The 16,271-nt window shown below is 48.5% G+C and overlaps 1 long non-coding RNA gene and 1 other non-coding gene across 2 annotated transcripts; one reads left to right on the plus strand and one right to left on the minus strand.

Moving 5' to 3' along the window:
• The first annotated feature begins 7,398 nt into the window (after positions 1–7,398).
• Positions 7,399–13,208, plus strand: LOC123989110. Its single transcript, XR_006830446.1, has 2 exons — positions 7,399–7,849; positions 10,771–13,208. It is a non-coding gene; the product is annotated as an uncharacterized LOC123989110 (long non-coding RNA).
• Positions 13,209–14,862: 1,654 nt separating this feature from the next.
• Positions 14,863–15,017, minus strand: LOC123989111. Its single transcript, XR_006830447.1, has one exon. It is a non-coding gene; the product is annotated as a 5.8S ribosomal RNA (ribosomal RNA).
• Positions 15,018–16,271: the final 1,254 nt, after the last annotated feature.

Here is a 16,271-nt window from a genome sequence, read left to right on the forward strand (position 1 = left end):
TGGTGGGCAGACTAAGAGACCATATGTGAAGCGTGGTAATACATAATCAATAAGCAAATTTATTTTTTGTTGTGGCTTTAGCTGTAATTTCCTTATACGTTTAACAATTTGAACTACATCAGGGACAACGATGTTTTGGTGGAGGCCCTTCCACGGACCCATTTTCGCGCCAAGGTATTTAAAAAATCCTTCGGGTTCTACGTTGAAAATCTCGGTTTCTCCTATTTTTAGGTTTGGTTCCTTGACATACCACGTATCTTTTAGTGCTTTAATTTCGAATGATAAACATTTGTTCGCAGAGAGTTGCATGTTTAGATTTTCCAAATATTTATATACTATATTTATTTGTTGTTGGGCCTCTTTTTTATTTTGTGCTATCAATACTATGTCGTCTGCGAATACAAGTATTGATATTTTATTAGTGTTATTAATTACTAGGCCTTGTGTTTTAGACTCCAGTTTATCAATTAAATCTTCTAAGCAGAGGTTAAATAATAAAGGTGATAAGGGATCACCTTGTTTTACACCTCTTAGTATTTTAATTTTTACTGTTTCGTTGTTCCTCGTTTTTATTTTAGTGTTGCAATCCTCGTACATTTTAGTTATTAAATTTATTGTTCTATTTGGTATACCTTTATTTTTTAGGCTGACTGGAATCATTGAGTGTGGGATAGTATCGAAGGCTTTCGATATATCCAATACCGTAAATACGCCACCACTTTTAATTTTTGCGTTGGAGATTGCAGCATTGAGAAGCATTATGTTGTGTCTGCAACCATTTTCTGAATTAAAGCCTTTTTGGCGTGTGCTTTGTTCAATGACGCGTCTTAATCGCGTATCAACTAGAGCCGAGAAAATTCTGCCCAACATTGAGCTAATCGTAATTGGTCTCCAATTTTCTACTTTATTTAAATCTTGGCCCATCTTAGGTATTAATGTTGTTCTGTTTACTTTCCAACATTTTGGGTATTGGTTAGTAAAGCATATAATATTATAAAGCAAAGCAAGGATTTGAGGAACACCTGGTGTTGATAAATGGCGCTTTTGTAAATTGTCAATTCCAGCAGCTGACTTATTATTTATTTTCCTTATCCTCATGACGATTTCTTCTTTTGTAATAGCTGGAAATACTCTGAGTAAGGGGGTAGCCGATGTATTATTGGCTGAGAAGGGTAGTTCTGGTCCAGCTGTTTCCCAAAGTTTGGCATATAGCTCCCGCGTATCGCTTGCTATGGGTGGCGGCTTAGGTGGGTCAGAGAATGAGTAGTCTTCTTTTATCACCATGTCGACCAGTTTCCTTGGGCATTCTTTATAGAGCTCCTGGCACCTCGCGTATCTATATCTTTTTAAATGATTTCTTTTTGTTTTAGAGTTCCTGTTTCGATTTTTGTTGTTATTATTGAAATTTTTATTATTTCTGTTATTACGTTTTCTGTTATCGTTCTTATTACTATCGTTGTTATTCTTACTGTTCTTATTATTGTTATTGTTTCTGTTTCCTGTCTCGTCGTCTGTTAATTTATTTTGGTGTAGTAAAAAAGGTGTCAGTATTTTGGATATGAAATCGTCAATTTTATCTGTAAGTATATTAACTTCATTTTTATTGTTTGTCCAGATGTATGTTAATTGGTTATAAATTTCTTTTACCGAATCTGGGATTTCATAATGTTCTTCTATTTTCTGTTTCAGCTGTTCTAACCATTCATCTTCATCGGTTTCCTCAGGTAGGTCATTAATTATTTCGTTATCTGATGCATCTACAAATATCTCATCTTCTGGTTCATTTTCAGATTGCGGTTCCATTGCATCTTCATCAGTGTCTTCTGGGATGCTGGCCAGGGGCATCCCTTGAACCAATAATATATCTTCTTCGTTATATAGAGTGCCATCCCCATTAACCTCACCTATACTTTCAACATTATTGCGAGTATCTCTGAGTTGATTATTATCTTCATTTTCGTGATTACCGTTTTGATTTTGATCTTCGTTTTCATTTCCACTCTCACTATCACTTTCGTTCTCATTTCGCATATTTCTTGTTCTAACTCTTCCTAACACATCTCTTTTCTTATCCCGTATTTGTTTCACGCTCTTATTTGGGAAGAACTGCTGAATTTCAACATTCGGGTATTTGCAATGTGCAAAACGTTCGGACAGGTATTTTAATAGGGAAATTTCTTCTTCTGTCCATACGCTTAAGTGTCTACCACTTTTCTTTTTAGGTACTTCAGCCTCAGCCTTTCGTTTTCCATTTCTTATTGTCGCATGTAGGTGGCGTTCGTGAGTTGATAAGCCCACCTGCTTGTCAAAGGATGCATTACAAATGTTACATACGTATGCTTTTGGTTCGTTATTTATCTTTCCTTTGCATTTCCTATAATGGATATTCCATCCACGAGGTTCAAAACACCTTTCGCATTCCCTGCATCTAGCAGTTAAAGTATGTAAAAGATGATGTTTTTCGAAATGTGACATCAAATTTTGTATTGTATGAAAAGAAAAATTTAGCTGTTTCCTAATACATATAGGACATAAAAACCCTTCCTCTTCTAGTGGTAAGGTAACGTAGATCGGTACTTTGTTTATCGCCAGGTCGTCATCGGAGGTCCCCTGCATAACGGATAAATCCGTCACGGAGTTCCCGGGACCAGGCAACTCCGCGTCCGAGGCATTGTTATTGTATTCGTTTAAGTCCATAATTGTATATATATAATATTGTATATCGATATCGACTATCCAAACGCATCCAAAATCATTCACCATAGGTCTAGCCAGTCGTCATATAGATATGTATATACATAGTATGTACATATAAATTCAATCCGACGTATCATTACGCAAGTTTTTTTTTTTTTATTTGGTCAAAGGGCGTACGTATATTCACAAGTACTCGACTTGTTTCGGAAAACCGACTGTAATATGGAAGATTTCCAATGATGTTCCCCATTTCCTGAAGCATTTACTTCAGTAGTTGTCGCCGCACTCCGTTTAGCCATAACCGCGGTTCGCAGAGCTTGCGCAACCGGTCCTCTGCGAACCGCGGTCATGTTACCGGCAGGTACCACGAGGAGGTAGGTCGTGCGACTTGGACGGGAGAGGCTGAGGGGCCAAAGGCCTGTATTACGCATCACCGTCCCTGTAACTACAACTCTCAGAAGCGACCACGTCACGCTCACGGCGTCACTCGATGTACAGTGGCTCCCGATCCCTCCGCACCTCCACGAGGTGGGAGCTGGGCAACGTTCAGTTGGTAACAGCTGAACGGCTGAGCCGGAGGGAAGACACCGTGAGCGCGACGAGGGCCCTTAAGAGAGTCATAGTTACTCCCGCCTTTTTTTTTTTTTATCCTTATCGCTACACCCCACCCCCAGGTATCACGAGGGGGGGCACTGCTCCCCCTATCTTCCCATCCTAGCATTCGGGCGAGATTACCACGGTGTGACTCATCCACGGCCCAGACTACGCCGTCCATCCGTGCCCCATGAGGATGTGTTTTGTATGTTAGACTCCAATTTCTTTCATCAAACTTATTTGCGTCCAAACGCATGACAATCTCCTCGAGCTGCGAGTCGTCTTCACCTTGTCCGAACTGGGCATACGACATGGTTGTCCAAGACTGTCTTGTCGTGTCGAATGTGTAAGCCCCCCCCCCCCCCGGACCGTCCACTCCCTTGGATATTAAAACCGCTCCACTCTGTGTTTATAACACTCCTCCAAAAGGAGCTAGGCGTACGTACCCCGGTAAAGGTACCTCCCTCACCTTGGGCGTGCTGGTTCATTGCCCAAGAATAGTCCACAAAATCGGTGATAAAGTATGCAGCAAACCAACACGTGGTAGTGCCAACGCCGTGAATGGGATCTCTGATTAATCGACTCCAGTATTTTTCCGTGTGGGGATCCACCGCTGGGAACGCTATTCTATCCTGTTGCGCCCCAGAACGCTTGAACAGCTCGAATCCCCGCCGTAAGAGCCGTCCACGACTTAATCTGTCTAACCCACCACTTCTACACCTAGCTGCTATTTGGACATCGTTTTCAGTGTTGAGGGTATCGTAATACGCATACCCAGTCCCAAGGGCAAGCGAAGCCATGTTATCCCAAGCCCCGATTCTAATTGCTGGGTACCGCCGTGCACGATGTCTCCCCGCTACACGCTGATCCATCCCAGAAACAGCCGACCACGCCCCGTATGCCTGGTAACTCCCACACCCAACCTCGTCCGCCGGCGTCAAACCCATAGCCTCCAAAACATCTCTGGGCGCACCACAAAAAACCGATCTCGCTTCGCCGCCCATGTTCATCCCCTCTATTTTTTGAGGCCATCTGACTGTTAAGGAGATAGTAATAGAGTTAATCTCTAGCCAATTGATGCCCTTAGGGAAGTAACTGGAGGTGTAGTCTGAGAAGCTAGACCTCAGTGATCTGGTTGTTGTCAGAAGTCTACGCACCACGATGTCGAGGGAATCGCTGATGCCATGAGCAATCATGGCCCGATCGCGGGGGAGCGCACCCCTATGATCACAACTTTGTACCTCGTACACTGTATCGCCCAGTACAACCGATGATGTCGTCTTCGTTGGTACGACGAATATTATCTTCGAGACTCGGTCAGCGATATCCACCAGACCAGCCGTCCGGGCAAATGTTTCACGCTTCACCCGTTGGTTCCCGTTGTCATCAACGTCCCCTACCACCGCCATATCATATACGTCAAACACTTGTGCAAGCGGATACACAAGCTGTGATACGATCCAGGCATCCCTCCCGATACAATCGGGTTGCCCGTTGTCGGCTATCGGAATAACCCGCACGGTGTCCTGGCGGATACTCCATGTCTCCCCCCCTCTCCCTCCCACCAGTAGGTCGCCTCCTCCTCGCAACATGGCTTCGAGCACGTCAGCGGTGACAAAGATTGCCTGGTAATCCCAATCTCCAGTAGCCCGCGTAGATACGATGTGTTTTTCGGGTTCTTCAGTGGTGGCCCAGGCATAGCCGACTCCAGCGGGTTGAATCATACGTCGCGCTCTGAGATCATCGTAGAGATCAATCTTTAAAGCAAGGCTCCGATAATCCGCCATGCTACTACTAATATAGGCATCTACCCCGGCAGCCAGCAAAGGAGTGTTACTCATATACCCGTAGGTATATAAACCTTTCGCCGGGTTAATGACTCCGGGGCAGGATGGTGCTGGGTTTGTTGCTGCCTCTATGACTGCCGTCGCAGCTTCAGTACGCTGGAGTTTACCATATTTCAACCTAGGATCGATCCCAACGCCCATCCACTTAAGCCTCGCCCACGCGTCATTGCCGCCAATCAGCTCTGCGTGTTGTGGATCCGGTTCTTCATCCGCACATGGCTGTAAATCTGGCGGTACGGCCACCTCTCCGTCTTCCTCGGCATCTGCGATCACCTCGTCGTCATCTGATTCCACTGGCTCTTCAGGTGCAGGCACCCCGACCTCTGCACCACCGCCCCCTTCCCCAGCGACCTCAAGTCCAGCGCCTTCTTCTTCTCCCTCCTCCTCAGCAAGGACGATATCCCCGTCGGGCGTCATGACACGAATCTGCGCATCTTCGGTAAAAACACCATCTTCTAAGCGCACCCCGGGGCAAAAATACTGATGGAGAGTCCCCGCATTAGTAAGTGCCCTGCTAGATCTATCTGGCCCCCGTGCGTAGTAGACGACAGGGTTGGCGAGTAACGTCTCATACGTAGCGCCTTCTTGGGGACCATCTTCGTGGGTCATCTCGCATGCCTGGTCCCAAAATAGATCTCTTAGTAGACCAAGCCGCCCTTCACGTTGTGCCGCGCCCGATGCTATGCTGTCTATATTGCCGTTCAGCGCATGCATCTCAGCGTTATGGGCTTCTGCGGCGGCATTGACCCATTGGGCCCCCGTTTCGGTGCAGGTCAGCCTATCGGTTATTGGCCTAGGCTTCCCTCCTCCCTGTCTAATGGTGCCTATATCTCGGCATTCCTTCGCTCCCAACTCAAAAAAGACGCAGAAAGGGCACACCCTTTCAGCCTTGAACGAACCTGCAGTACAGTTAACTGCTAATATGTATGCAAATGCATACGCTGCTTCATCCTCCTCAGCTTCACCCCTCTTAAGCGCAGCTTCCATCTGCGTCTTCTCGACGTTTAGTCTAGTGACAGTGGCAGTGTCTGACTTGTCTGTCACATTGAGAGCTTCCTCTATACTCTCCACTCCTTCCTCGATACATACGTCCGGGTTGTTGAGTGCCCATAGATCAATTGTTTTCTTAACCACAAGCGACCCTGCATGTGGCTTATCCTTAAGGGACCCGGGTATTTGGGTCCTCCATTGTTTAAGTACCCCATCTCCGATCCCTAGTTTCCGAAGGGCCTGCGCGACTGCCGCCGCCCACCTTCGGTTGGATCCCCCGGTTCCCAAAACCCCCATGATACGAGCAGGATCGTCTTTAACCTGTTGCGCAACCTCGAAAGCTCTCACGCTAAGAAGTTTCATCGGTTTTTTCTTCTTCGGTGGAGGGTTACTGTCCGGGTTCTGACGTGATTCACCGTTTTTCCTCGGTGTAAAGGTTCGACCTCCCCCTTCTACAACCTCGTCCTTCCCCATAGCTAATCTGGACGCCCTAATCTCATATTCTGTCGGGGTCCGTCTGTTAACAGTTGTTGGGGGTGGGGTGCCTGCTCCTACGATTGCCGACCAAACCGTCAACCTGTCGTATTCTGTCCCAGGGCTAGCAGTATCGACCGCGGTATAGGAATATACCTTCGAGACAAAGGTCTCAACTCGGCCGTCAAAAAACTTAGTCGGCTTACTGCCCTCCGAGACTTTACTAGGGTGATGGGGTGGGGGTGATGAGCATACCACTTTCGGTACTGTTTTTTTAGGTTGGGTACATGTAGGAACGCCACACCTCTTCTTTCTGACCCTGAGGTGCGTGACAGGATCATCTTCTTCACTACTGCTCTCCAACCCGTTCCATTCGTTATTTCTCCTAATCGCCTCCATTCTCTCGAGTATGCAGGGGTCGACTGTACTTCCATGGAGTAGCCCCTTCTGGCTGGCCCCTCGCGCTGCCATAGATGGGGATGGTTTACCGCTCTTCTTCTGACCTCTAGGTTCCATGGTAGACGTTGAGAGGCAGACCCCACGTGGGGGCCTGCCACAATCCAGCACCGTCCGTAAACCGACGGAGATAGCAATAGCCGCCTTAATCACAAAGTGCCTTCCGCACTAGATATTTTTAAATAAAAACCACTTGTCAATAGTGCGTCTACTTGTTACCTTTCGACACACCCAAGGGGGCAATTGCTAATGAAAGCTAATTAGAAACTGTGAACTTGGTCAAAGATTCTTTCAATATAATTCTCAAAGAAGGCGTGGGAACTCTATTTCAGTTTTTCCTTAAGAGAGTCATAGTTACTCCCGCCGTTTACCCGCGCTTTTTTGAATTTCTTCACGTTGACATTCAGAGCACTGGGCAGAAATCACATTGCGTCATCACCCGTGAGGGCCATCGCAATGCTTTGTTTTAATTAGACAGTCGGATTCCCCTAGTCCGTGCCAGTTCTGAGCTAAGCGTTGAATGGCGGCCGAAGAAGCGACCACGACGGCGTAACCGCCACGGAAGCCTCGCAGCAAGGAAGATCCGCGGGAGGCCAAGGCACGGGACCGAGCTCGGATCCCGGGACGCGACCGAAGTCGCCAACCGTTCACCTCGCCCAGGCCCGGCACGTCAGCCAGACCCGCTTCCCGACCAAGCCCGACACGCCCCGCTCCTCAGAGCCAATCCTTATTCCGAAGTTACGGATCCAATTTGCCGACTTCCCTTACCTACATTAATCTATCGACTAGAGGTGCTGCTGGACCGGCGGGCCGAGGCCCCCGCCGGAGATAATATCTATTTCCTTCATCATTCGAGCCAGCAGTATGAGGCCCGACGGGGTGGCAACCCGACGGGCCACAGCAGGGTTTCCCCCGCTAAGCCAGAGCCCCGTCCGCCACCGGAATATCCGGTGCCCGGACCACACCACGAGGAGGAGGGGTTGGCACATGGCACCGTTGAGGCGAACCTCAAGCGGCACCTTTGTGGTCCAATTTTTTTTTTTGTACCGGATTTTCCCTCCATCCATTTGCACGTTTGTACCCAGTCCGATATACTGACTATTCTCCTTGGTACTCTCCATTCACTGGCCATGAATCTGCGAACCTCCTCGGCCAAGATGTTCATGTACGCATGTTCACCCAATGGACCACCCAGTTTTAATTCCTCACCTAACCATTTCTTCGCGTCTGGGAACAACTCATCCACATCCTTATATGGCATGAACCCGTAGCCGAGCTCCCAGTAACAGAATTCTCGCCAGTATGGCGTAATTGACAACCCTCCCATCTTATATAGGCCTGTCTCTTTCTTTAGCACCCCCTGTAATCCGTGCATGCACGCGTTGGGAAATTGTGTCTTAAGTTGGGCCACTCGCTCTAGTACAGCCCTTCCCACCCTCGGGAACGCAGCCCTGAATAACAGATGCAAGTGATCTTCAAAAACTCCTTCCCCCAATGCGCACCCGTCACATCTCTTGTGACGGATCTCAGGTTTCTTGAGTCTAAGCAGGAACTCGTTATACTGCAACCTCCCCGCGGGATTACCGCACCCGCAGTTTAATTCATATCCGATTTTCCCCCTCAATTCCCCAATTGTTATCTCCCTCATGCGGTCAAAGAGAGCGGGCGACCACTGGTCTTCAGGAATAATCCTCGTATCGCCCCGCCACTCTCGCCCATCTAGATACTCTAGCGCCGTGCGGCCACAAGAGCATTTCGGGCCTCCTTGTCGCCATGTTCTTCGAGATTTTCGGGCTTCACTGCAGCACGCCGAACAACTTCTCGTTGTCGGACGCCCCTCTGACTCTCCTTCTCTTCCAGAGTCGGTGGATCTAGCCCTTTTTCCGCACCGATTTTTCGGGCCCCCTCCATCTCCCAACCCGCAGACCCGGCGTCCTCGGGGTTCAAACTGTTCCTCTCTAGTACGAGCCGAGCTAACCTTGCCTCCTCCAACTTTGTTTGGAGAATTAAAATCCTCTCTTCCTGCGGGCTGACCCCGGGCACATGGGCAGCCCCCTCCCCGTTTCCCTCCTTGTTATGTTTAATCCCCCTGGCCACTAGTCGTGAGGTGTTGAGCCCCATCGGTCTATCGACGTAATTGGATTGCAACCCGGTCGCTTTCTCGTCGATGTCACCCCGAAACAGAATAGTCCCATCGGCATATTGACTCCCCGTAGCTATGCTGGCCGTACCTCTTGGTATTACTAATGTTCTAACTGTCTCGTTGCTATAATCCTTGACTCTTATCGCGACTCCCCACCCCCAGGTATCAAGGGGAGGTGCGCTGCTTCCTCTGTCTTCCCACCCCAGTAAACGGGCTAAATCGCCGCCGTACGATTCATCAACAGCCCAAACCACACCGTCCATTGGTGTGCCGTGCGGATGTGTCTTATAGGACAGCCCCCAATTCCGCTCGACGAACTGGTTCATATCCAGCCGCATGACAACTTCTTCCAGCTGGAGATCGTCTTCTCCTTGTCCAAACTGGGCATAACACATGGCAGTCCATGTTTGCCTGGAAGTATCGAAAGCGTAAGCCTCTCCCCCGGGTCTGCCGCTGCCCTGGATGCAGAATCCACTCCATTCTGTGTTAACTATGCTTCTCCAAAAAGAGCTAGGAGTCCGGATCCCGGTAAAGGTGCCGCCATTACCCTGGGCATGTTGGTTTATGGCCCAAGAGTAGTTCGCGCAATCTGTAATGAAATAACCGGCGAACCAACTGGTTGTAGTACCTGTCCCGTGAATTGGATCCTTGATTAGGCGACTCCAATATTTTTCAGTGTGAGGATCCCCCGCCGGGAAAGCTATCCTATCTTGCTGTGCGCCAGACCGCTTAAACATCTCGAAACCTCGGCGCAGCAGCCGTCCCCGGCTCAATCTATCCAAGCCGCCACTTTTACACCTGGCGGCTATCTGTGTGTCATTCTCAATATTGTGTGTATCATAATATGCGTACCCTGTCCCTAAGGCGAGTGACGCCATATTGTCCCATGCCCCCACTCTGATCACGGGATACCTCCGGGCACGCTGCCGTCTAGCCACGCGTTGGTCCATTCCCAGGACCGCGGACCATCCTCCGTATGCTTGGTAGCTATTATTGGCTATATCGTCCGCCGGTGTAAGACCCATGGCTTCGAGGACCTCTCTGGGCGCGCCATAAAATACGGAGTCCTCGCCACCACCTAAGTTCATCCCTTCGATTTTTTGATGCCATCTAACTGTTAAGAGAGTCATAGTTACTCCCGCCGTTTACCCGCGCTTTTTTGAATTTCTTCACGTTGACATTCAGAGCACTGGGCAGAAATCACATTGCGTCATCACCCGTGAGGGCCATCGCAATGCTTTGTTTTAATTAGACAGTCGGATTCCCCTAGTCCGTGCCAGTTCTGAGCTAAGCGTTGAATGGCGGCCGAAGAAGCGACCACGACGGCGTAACCGCCACGGAAGCCTCGCAGCAAGGAAGATCCGCGGGAGGCCAAGGCACGGGACCGAGCTCGGATCCCGGGACGCGACCGAAGTCGCCAACCGTTCACCTCGCCCAGGCCCGGCACGTCAGCCAGACCCGCTTCCCGACCAAGCCCGACACGCCCCGCTCCTCAGAGCCAATCCTTATTCCGAAGTTACGGATCCAATTTGCCGACTTCCCTTACCTACATTAATCTATCGACTAGAGGCTCTTCACCTTGGAGACCTGCTGCGGATATGGGTACGAACCGGCGCGACACCTCCACGTGGCCCTCTCCTGGATTTTCAAGGTCCGAGGGGAAGATCCAGACACCGCCGCAACTGCGGTGCTCTTCGCGTTCCAAACCCTATCTCCCTGCTAGAGGTTTCCAGGGAACTCGAACGCTTATACAGAAAAGAAAACTCTTCCCAGATCTCCCGACGGCGTCTCCAGGTCATTTTGGGTTACCCCGACGAACACTCTTACGAGGGCCCGAATGGTATGCGGTTCCGCTGCCGGGTTCCGGAATAGGAACCGGATTCCCTTTCGCCCAATGGGTGTGCATCTCTGCAACTATTGTGTTATATTAATTCGATTTAGCCATATTTAACAGTTTTGTTTTGTTGCCATTTATCTGAGAGCTTTAGGACACCTCATTTACATAGGATTTCTCTTAGGGCTTAGGATCGACTGACTCGTGTGCAACGGCTGTTCACACGAAACCCTTCTCCACGTCAGTCCTCCAGGGCCTCGCTGGAGTATTTGCTACTACCACCAAGATCTGCACCGACGGCGGCTCCAGGCAGGCTCACGCCCAGACCCTTCTGCGCACACCGCCGCGACCCTCCTACTCGTCAGGGCTTCATGGAGGACCAAATTTTGTCCAGCCCCACTTGCCACTGACGGCGGAGTATAGGCGCGACGCTTCAGCGCCATCCATTTTCAGGGCTAGTTGCTTCGGCAGGTGAGTTGTTACACACTCCTTAGCGGATTCCGACTTCCATGGCCACCGTCCTGCTGTCTTAAGCAACCAACGCCTTTCATGGTATCCCATAAGCGTCGACTTAGGCGCCTTAACTCTGCGTTTGGTTCATCCCACAGCGCCAGTTCTGCTTACCAAAATTGGCCCACTTGGCACTCTGATCCAATAATAAAATCTCATGGCTTCATTTGATGCAAGCAAGCCAGAGATCTCACCCATTTAAAGTTTGAGAATAGGTTGAGGTCGTTTCGGCCCCAAGGCCTCTAATCATTCGCTTTACCAGATGAGACTCGCAATAACGTTTCGAGCGAGTGCCAGCTATCCTGAGGGAAACTTCGGAGGGAACCAGCTACTAGATGGTTCGATTAGTCTTTCGCCCCTATACCCAGTTCCGACGATCGATTTGCACGTCAGAATCGCTACGGACCTCCATCAGGGTTTCCCCTGACTTCGTCCTGACCAGGCATAGTTCACCATCTTTCGGGTCCCAACGTGTACGCTCTAGGTGCGCCTCTTCTCGCAATGAGAACGAGACGCCCCGGGAGTGCGAGGCCTAATCGTAACGAGGCCCATCCTCCCTAGGTCGACACAGAGGACGACATTCACTTTCATTTCGCCTTTAGGTTTATTTATATCCCAATGACTCGCGCACATGTTAGACTCCTTGGTCCGTGTTTCAAGACGGGTCCTGAGAGTACCCAAAGCAATAGCGTCGCCGACCGGTAATTCAAAGCTTGGCCAGTCCAAGGACTCCTCCTGCTAACAGCTGGCCAGGCCCGGGGACGGCGCATAGTCCGTACATCCGGGTATTATAACTGAACCTAGCTTGCGGCGGTCCTGACGCACACACATTCGAAAATGGATTGGTTGCGGCCCGATACCGTCTGAGTACCGTCGCGCAGTCGGCCAGGCAACCGAGGGTCTGTCACGAACGCCGTTAAAGCGACGGACAGGCTCCGCCTCGGACCGTAGACCGACACGCAACGGGTCGCGACGTTCTACTAGGGCAGAAGTGCACGACTACCTCGCCGGAACGTTCGCCGAAGGTGGCGTGCCCTCGCTAATGGAACCCGAGGGTCCATCCGGGGCATCGCGCACCAACGGGAGCCAGCGTGGTTGACGATGAATCTCCCCATTCGATCTTTTGGGTTTCTCAGGTTTACCCCTGAACGGTTTCACGTACTCTTGAACTCTCTCTTCAAAGTTCTTTTCAACTTTCCCTCACGGTACTTGTTCGCTATCGGTCTCGTGGTCGTATTTAGCCTTAGATGGAGTTTACCACCCACTTAGGGCTGCACTCTCAAGCAACCCGACTCTAAGGAGAGATCCTCCCGAAACGCGTACCGGTCACTACGGGCCTGGCACCCTCTATGGGTAAATGGCCCCATTCAAGATGGACTTGGACGCAATTCGATGTCTCGGGATAAACGGATCCTCCTGAACACTACATTTCCCAGCGGCGGTACCGCGGGATTCAGTGCTGGGCTCATTCCTGTTCGCTCGCCGCTACTAAGGAAATCCTAGTTAGTTTCTTTTCCTCCGCTTAATAATATGCTTAAATTCAGCGGGTAATCTCGCCTACTCTGAGGTCGTCAATTTCTTTGGTTTCATCGAAAGGTGAATATGATGCTCGATGCAAAAAAAAATAAAAAAATAAACGAAAAGAAGCAAAAAAGCAAACACGTAGAGAATCTGTGCGTGAATCAACCTTTCGCATATTCAATTTTTCCTCTCTCTCTCGTTTCAAAATGTTTGTATTATTTATCGTTCGATGAAACGAGCACAAGAGGGAAAAAAATTGAGACACGACGTTCCCATGATTTTCGTGTTACTTCCTTTTTGCTTCAAACATTTTGCGGACTGCAGCTTCGTCGTATTGCTTTTATCAATTTTTAACAATTTCAAAGCGAAGACAACTCGCAAGACGACCCATTTCGTCCCGGTTCAATTTTAACGTCCGTCCGTATTATTTTTTGTTCCACAAGAGATTTCGAATAGGTTTCTTTTTGTTTATTTATCATCCCTTCTTTTCGAGCGCAACGGAAGCAAGAGGAAAAGCAAGAGCGAGAGAGAACATTTCGCGTGTATTTCATTTAGCAATTTTAACCAACACGCGATGTACTCTCCACACACCTCTTAGATTTAACTGCTTTTCTTCTCTTCTTATCTCCCCTTAGCGCAAGGGTAAACCCAATTTTTCTCTGCTTTGGAACGCAACAACACTTTCGAGGACTGGACGACCGAGCGATGGTCGCGCGGTCTTCGCTTATCTTTAACAAACGAAGTAGTCCGTATGTATTCTAAATGTTGAAGACTCCTAGGACTTTAAGCCATGCGAGACATTGAAATGCTGTTTTAACGGGAGCATGCATAATTGCTGCAAACATACTTTTATCACAAGTTCTAGCCACGCCACGGAGGCTTCGAAGTTCCTTCACCATTCGCTTTCCTCTCTTTTGTTACACAGTTTCAGACTACGATCAGGGGTACCGAAACACTGCATTGATTGAAAACAACCATTTTTATCTTGGAGCGGAGCGTTCCTTTACTCGTTCGATTTGTCTTGTCGCGTGTGTATTCGCTTTTTCGACGCTTTTTAACCATTTAACTTGTTTAGCGAAGCGAAACTCACAGACAGACAAAAGAAAGGAACAGCATCGCGCGTCAAACAGCGACGACCCATCTGAAGCGATCTTTCATTTATACACCGTTTGTAAACAGAGAGATATATAAAGCGCGGGGAATCATTCGAAACCCTGGGGCTATTCGAGCTTGCATTTCAGCAAATTATCATCTCAAACATTTCACTCGTTTGCTTTTTCTAAATTTATAGGAGAGCTTCTTTCGTTTATTTTTTCACACACCTTTCGTAAATATCGTTTCTGGCAACGTCAGGAGCGTAGATTTCTACGAGTGAACAATCGCGTAGATCCGATAATTCCAGCAGGATGGAGAATCTTTATAGATTATCTTTCGAGAACTCGGTGCTTTCACGGGCGGTCGTTTATAAATTTTAACGAACGACTCGCGCGCCGTGACGCACTTGCGCCAGTTCGAATAGATATTTCGAAGTTTGTTTCTCTCCTTTAACGGCCTGCATTTAGTGTATCTGTTGCGATTTTCGTCACATCGTTTCCACGACAAACGCCGACGAACTGCCCAACTATCGCTCGTACGTTGCGACTCTTTTTTTATTTATCGTTCATTCATTCTTTCAATTTCGTTCGATAATCCCGCTCCGAAACGTTCTACTCTCGTTGAACGACGGCGGGATGTTTAAAAAGCAATGAATTACTCTTTTTCGAGAAGCAAACGCAAGCAGTCTTTAGTTAAGAAAACGACCCTCAGCCAGGCGTGGTCCAGGAATTGTATCCGTGGACCGCAATGTGCGTTCGAAATGTCGATGTTCATGTGTCCTGCAGTTCACACGTTGACGCGCAATTAGCTGCGTTCTTCATCGACCCACGAGCCAAGTGATCCACCGTTCAGGGTAATCGTATAATTTTGTATTTCAAACTCTTTAGATCTTTAGTGTTATTTTCATTATTAACACACATCACATTCGATACCCACATCACTCTCCCACCCGGCGCGTGCAGGAGAGCGAATTCGGGCGTCGCCAACGTATTTGTTTGTTCGATCGTTGACGACACGATCGCGTCCAAAGACGGAAACCGTCGGAGAAACGCCCAGTGGCACGCTCCTCTCGACGGTCGGGCGTAAAGTACATTTAAAAACCTTGAAAACTACGAACGCACACAAGGAATTCGAGCGCGCGTCCTGTCGCTGAATCGTGCGCGTTGCGAGATTCGAACAGACACACGGCCGGCGACGATCGGTCTAACTAATGGACACATAGTTTTTCAAAGACTCGCTATCGTCGCTTCGCAGCCGGTCCGTAAGCAACACACATCGATCAGGCGGACGCACGAATTTTACCACGGTGCGTGTTTCGTAAATTCCAGGTTACCCGCAAGTACCTCTCTCTCTCTATTTCGAAAGAGGAATCTCGATCCGTCCTTTTCGGACAATGGAGAAATCTTTTTATCGCAACACGGATGGCAAAGAAACAACCGAAGCGTAGGAGCGTGGGGACGAGAGCGACGAAAAGAACGTCGCGAAAACAAAGTTTCGACGGTTGCTCGTTCTAAGACATCGTAAAACTCGATCAGTTTTAACCACTCCTAAACGCTTCGTAAACTTTTAACAATTCTTCGCCTCCGCGAGTTTCATTTCGAATAGAGCGAACGCAACACGGACCAAACAAACTCCGATGATGCGAGATCATTTAGCAAAGATCAGACGGCGGGTCATCTGTATTCCTTTTCTCTCTTTTTTTCTATCTTTCCATTTAACTAGGGTGTCGCAACGACGGGTACATATATATATATATATATATAGTATTTCAGTTTTAACGATCTTTCCAGTTCAGTTTGTAATAATATGATCCTTCTCTTTCATTTCGATCTTTCCGGTTTATGGTTAACCAACAGAAGCTGGTTTTTATACGACTTGTTTCTTTCAGGTTTGTTTGTTTGTTACGACTTTGTTTGTACCCGATCAAGTAGACGACGACCCATAAGTGATAGTTAGAGAGATAAAGGTCAAGAGACCTCACGCAAGCGTCTTTTACTTCCATTCACATCAGTCAGAGAGAAATGGTCCGGCGTCGTGCTCTCTGGCGCCGTTGATCGCACAGTTTTTTTGCCGGCGGTATAATTTTACCGCATCGCAGCGTTTTGGTATT

This window comes from Osmia bicornis, unplaced genomic scaffold (genome assembly GCF_907164935.1).
Source record: "Osmia bicornis bicornis unplaced genomic scaffold, iOsmBic2.1, whole genome shotgun sequence".
In the NCBI taxonomy this organism is placed as follows: domain Eukaryota; kingdom Metazoa; phylum Arthropoda; class Insecta; order Hymenoptera; family Megachilidae; genus Osmia; species Osmia bicornis.